At 49.3% G+C, this 5,553-nt stretch overlaps 1 protein-coding gene across 2 annotated transcripts in view; it reads right to left on the reverse strand.

Annotated features, from left to right (window-relative positions):
* Positions 1–5,553, reverse strand: part of skor2 (SKI family transcriptional corepressor 2) — a 218,348-nt gene that overhangs the window by 173,603 nt on the left and 39,192 nt on the right. Inside the window, exon 1 of one of the 2 annotated variants that reach the window (XM_073064046.1) lies at positions 3,994–4,351. The exons of the other annotated variant lie outside the window; for it this stretch is intronic. The gene's annotated coding sequence lies outside the window, so the exon portion shown is untranslated. Of the gene's footprint in view, positions 1–3,993; positions 4,352–5,553 lie in introns of those variants that run through there. 2 annotated transcript variants of the gene reach the window in all.

Consider the following 5,553-nt stretch of genomic DNA (forward strand, 5'->3'; position numbering starts at 1 on the left):
TGTGCGTGTATATGTCTGTGTGTGTGGGTGGGTGTATATATGTCTGTGTGTGTGTGCGTGTATATGTCTGTCTGTGTGTGTGTATGTATGTGTGTTTCTGTGTGTGTGTGTATGTCTGTGTGTGTGTGTGGGTGGGTGTGTTTCTGTGTGTTTGTGTGTGCGTGTATATGTCTGTGTGTGTGTGTGGGTGTTTCTGTGTTTGTGTGTGCGTGTATATGTCTGTGTGTGTGTGTGTGTGTGTGTGTGTGTGTGTGTGTGTGTGTGTGTTTCTGTGTGTGGGTGTGTGTATATGTCTGTGTGTGTGTGTGGGGGTGTGTGTGTGTCTGTGTGTGTTTCTGTGTTTGTGTGTGCGTGTATATGTCTGTGTGTGTGTGTGTGTGTGTGTGTGTGTGTTTCTGTGTGTGTGTGTTTGTGTATATGTCTGTGTGTGTGGGTGGGTGTGTGTGTGTGTGGGGGGGGGGTGTGTGTGTCTGTGTGTGTTTCTGTGTTTGTGTGTGCGTGTATATGTCTGTGTGTGTGTGTTTGTGTGTGCGTGTATATGTCTGTGTGTGTGGGTGTGTGTGTGTATGTGTGTGTGTGTGTGTGTGTGTGCGTGTATATGTCTGTGTGTGTATGTGTGTGTGTGTGGGGGGGTGTGTGTGTGTGTTTCTGTGTGTGTGGGGGGTGTATATATGTGTGTGTTTGTGTGTGGGTGTGTATATATGTCTGTGTGTGTGTGTTTCTGTGTGTGTGTGTGTGTGTGTGTGTGCGTGTATATGTCTGTGTGTGTGTGTGGGTGTGTATATGTCTGTGTGTGTGTGGGGGGGTGTATATATGTGTGTGTTTGTGTGTGGGTGTGTATATATGTCTGTGTGTGTGTGTGTTTCTGTGTGTTTGTGTGTGCGTGTATATGTCTGTGTGTGTGTGTGTGTGTGTGTGTGTGTGTATGTGTGTGTGTGTGTGTGTGTGTGTGGGTGTGTATATGTCTCTGTGTGTGGGTGGGTGGTGTTGAGTATGGCTCAGGAAGATAGTTTCTCCGAGGATCCTCATCTTGTGGCAGCGGAGAGTCGCGTGCGTTCCTGAGATCCCGAGAGCGATGCCGCCTGGAGCTGAGCTCCTGGTCGGGTCCCCCACGGCATTACTAGAACAGAGAGCATAGAACAGTACAACACAGGAACAGGCCTTTCGGCCCACAATGATGTCCCGAACAAATTCAATCAGTAATCAAATAGCTTCTGCCATCACAATTTTCCTTAACGCTTGTCTACCCTATTACGGACTTTGCCCTGAACCGTGAACCGTGGACTGTAAGGGGGGGGGGGGGGTCCAGACAAACAGCCACCCAACCAAGGATTGAACAGTGGGAATGGCGGAAGATGCTGACACATCAGAACGGCAGCGAAGATGGAGGAGGGCGTCTTCCATTCCATGTCACTGAACCGTGAGCTCCATCTGTCAACGACGGTGAGGCGGCTGCCCGTGCATCAACAAAGTCACGCACAAACATTCTCCATTAAGGGGATCCGTCCTAACATCCCGTGGCGATCAGCAAGAGGCGAAAAGGGCAGGATTGTGGTCTGGAACCCAGATCATTTGAAGCTCCTCCGGAGACTGGAGTGACCGCTCGAAGGACGATGGGGTGGGCGTGGGTTGGAAAGGGCAGGGTGTTGAAGGGAATGCGATATCTCTGCCCGCTGCTGCTTGCGATGGCCACGTTGCACTGACACTGAATGACAGCGGGAGGAAGGGGCTAATTTACTCGCCACAGGGTGGTATTACCAAAGGCTGTTCTGCTATCAAGATGACGACTGTCCCACATACAGTGACCATCTTTTGTTGAAAAATCCAACAACTAACGTCATACGTTGCAGAAGAGAGCGGGCCTGCAGCGCCCGTGGGAGGTTTAAAACCGTTTTAAATAGGGCCGTCGCGGGACAGGTGGAAAACCTTTCCAGGTTTATTCTAATTTGCGGAGAAGTATTTTCCACACATCCGGGGGAGTCTCCTGCCTAAAAGCACATGGCCTGAAATCTGACAGCCGCTTGGTGTTTTACGGATTAATCTAAAACGCAATTAGGTTCAAGTTCAAATTTAATTGTCATTCAACTATACATGAATACAGACAGACAAACCAAACCATTATAATGGGCCACAATGCAACGCATGACACCCACAACACAAGGTACACATAGCACATAGCACAATAGCAGGAAACATAGTCGCACAAAAATATATAATAGAGCTAAAGTCCCTGATTGACGCCCGGTAAATTGATGGTGCACGGGTGTTCTCAACAAGAACAAGCAGTTCTCATGCTGTCCGCACAAGCATGCAAGCGAGATTCTCATTTCACCCGCCGGTTACACCGAGATAATTCAACCACCTCCGGGTACCTCTACTATATTAACTGAGCGTTCCAGCAAGTTCAACTTCAAGTTCAAGTACATCTGTCATTCAAACATACACATTCAAGGTTCACGATCGCTCAGTGTCAGTTCCTGCGCACAAATGTAAATCCGAATTAAAAAATTGTTAGTTCGGGTCCGGTACAGCACACTAAAACACAAAAGATAAAGAACACAACAACAACAACAACAACAACAATAATAATAATAAATACATAACTTATATACATAGATTGATTGTATGTCCATTGAGTGACGCTAGGCACAGGAGCGTCTGTACTTAAGGAAATGATAAAGTAGTGGTGGTGGGGTTAATGGGAGGAGGTGTTGATCAGCCTCACTGCACGAGGAGTATCCGGACATCAGGTGACTGACAGGAAATGATAAAGTAGTGATGGTTGGAGGTGTGGAGGGGTGGGTCAGTGGGTGAAGGTGTTGATCAGCCTCACTGCTTGGGGAAAGGAACTGTTTCTAAGTCTGGTGGTCCTGGTTGCTGTCTGGATGCTACGGAGCCTCCTCGCCGATGGGAGCCGGACAGACAGTTCAGGAGCAGCTAAACGAAACAGCGTTTCTCCGGCGCACACAGACCGATAGCATAAAAAGTACTCCCTCTTCACCCATCCCATTTTCTCTGCTCATCACGCAGACACGCACAAAATGGGAGCAATGTCGGCTATTCGGCCTCTTGAGCCTGCTTCTCCATTCAACAAGACTGGAACCTCACACACCATTTCCCCGCCTTTCTCTCATAGGTTTCCAGTTGCTCAATACCCACAAATCTTCCACCGACAGTGCCCGAGTAGCAGGCTTTCGGCGGAGAAAATGCCACAGGTTTGTCGCCTGCTCCGTCCATAACCCTTAACCCTTATTCTGGGAGAGCGAGTCCGGGTTCACGGCCCCGCAGACAGGAAAACATTCTCCCGATGTTCAACCTGTCGCGATCTTGTTCGAGTGGGGACTGTGGTGGAAAGTGTGGCCGGGCGAATTATAAGAACATAAGACACAGGAGCGGAATTCAGCCATTCGGCCCATCGAGTCTGCTCCGCTATTCCATGTGTTATCCCTCCCAACCCCATTCTCCTGCCTTCTCCCTGTAACCTTTGATGCCTCACTAATCAAGAACCTATCAACCTGCACTTTCAATCTGCTCAGTGACTCGGCCTCCACAGCCGTCTGCGGCAATGAATTCTCCAGATTTGCCACCGTTTGGCTAAAGAAATTCCTCCTCATCTCCGTTCTAGGTTGCCGCCCCTCTATTCCGAATCCGTGCTCTCTGGTCCTTGACTCTCCTACGATAGGAAACTCCTGTTCAGTCAGCAGAGCGGCGGGTAGTTGAGCACTGGCCTCTCATTTAGTTCAGATCAGGTCTCGCTGCAAGCTCTCTCTCTCTGAAAACCAGCTACTAGATAGGCAGGGAAACGTGACAGTGTGTGTATAGATTGGGGAGTGTGGGGAGGTCCGCATGTCTGATATTTGACCTCCCTCGGAGCACGTTCCCTCTCAAAGGCACCGCCATGTTCTAATCTCCGCAATCAAACACAGCCAATTCTCCGCCAAATCCCTGGTTTTATCCGATTCTCAGGCCGAACGCAAAATATATTAAACTTACTTCCTCTTTGGTTGTCAACCCACTCCTGCAAAAGCTCCACTTCCTCCCCTAAAGCGCGGTGGGAACCGGGATCACCCATTCGTTCTATGATCACAGCCAGCTTCTATTTCCTTGCTGTCGTTCGTCTGGAGGAATCAGTTTGAATTCGGGGCTGTATTCTACATCTTCTCGGCGTTAAACTAGGCTCATCCCTCAGTCCCATCTTCTCGGCCCTCCTCCGCCTCGTAGCGTAACGGTTAGCGCAACGATGTGACAGCTCGGGACGTTCCGGAGTTTGGAGTTCAATTCCGGCGCCGTCCGTGAGAATTCTGGTTAGTAGGTTAATCGATCATTATTGGGTTAGGGTTAAATCGAGGTTACTGCTGCGGCGTGGTTCGAAGGGCCAAATCTGCGTTTCATCGATAAATAAATAATCAAAAATTCTTCCCCAGTCTTATTTGCTTCGGTCCACGTGTGCAAGTTGCCCCAACCGTGAACTGATAACTCACACCACCTAATCCCACCGCGGGAAGGTAAATCCGGAAACGCCTGTTCTCCGCCCAAAAGTTCTTTAATCTCTCTTACTCTCTGTACATTCTAAACTCTTCAAACTCTGCTAATTCCCGATCCGTGCTAATTTCCCAGTCTTCAGGGAGGGATAGCACCTCTGGTGAGGGGTTGTCATGTCCATTCTGGGGCAGCTCGCTCACCTTTGGGATCCACCGGCCGCTCCGCTCTCACCTGTGGCTCCAAGTAGATGTTTACAAGCGATAACGGTCACACCCTTTGATAACAAATTTACTAATGCACCACTTGGACAGGCGGGCCCGATACGCCGGTGAGACAGGACTGGGCAGATGAGATCTATAGTGAGAATAAACGGCCAGGAAGACGGTTCTGTAAAGCTCGGTGGAGAACGAAGGTGAGGACGCACAGCGGTAGTCACGGTCATCCAGTGCAAAAATGGAAGACCCCGGTTGTGACGACTACTCGACCTACTGCACCCGGACTTCCCAGGACGAGAGAGTGGAACTGCCCCAGTGCAAAGTCTCTTCCACTTTTAAAACTCTCCCTCACAGTTTTCCTGTCATGGCCGGATACAGCGGCAAATCCCCACTAAAGCATTGTTGTACATTTTGCCCGAAAACCCGCAATAAGCATGCGGTGTACATACAACAAACCGGGCGGGGTGTAGCTGATGCCCATTACTGTGTGAATATGTACGCGCTCCTCAAATCAAAACCGGCTCCAACATGTCACTAAATCAGCCACTCTACTTTCAATGTTTCAATAATTTGTCAAAAAAACTCAAAAGAAAAGCATTACCACTGATGTCCCGTTCTCACAGTCCAAAGATGAACCGGTTAGAAGGTCATTGTAAATTGTCCCGTGATTATGCTGGGGTTAAGTCGGCGTGTTTGTGGGCGGAGGGGCGCAGGGGACGGAATGGCCTAATTCGCGGTGCATCTCTAACTGAAATAAATAACATTCACCAGCGGAAGAGAATCGCTTTACATCATTTCAGCCGAGAGCGGAATGATGTTTTAGCAGTCGGAATTCGGGGGGTCGAGGACTCACTCT

The sequence above is a fragment of the Hemitrygon akajei genome, chromosome 13 (genome assembly GCF_048418815.1).
Source record: "Hemitrygon akajei chromosome 13, sHemAka1.3, whole genome shotgun sequence".
Lineage (NCBI taxonomy): Eukaryota > Metazoa > Chordata > Chondrichthyes > Myliobatiformes > Dasyatidae > Hemitrygon > Hemitrygon akajei.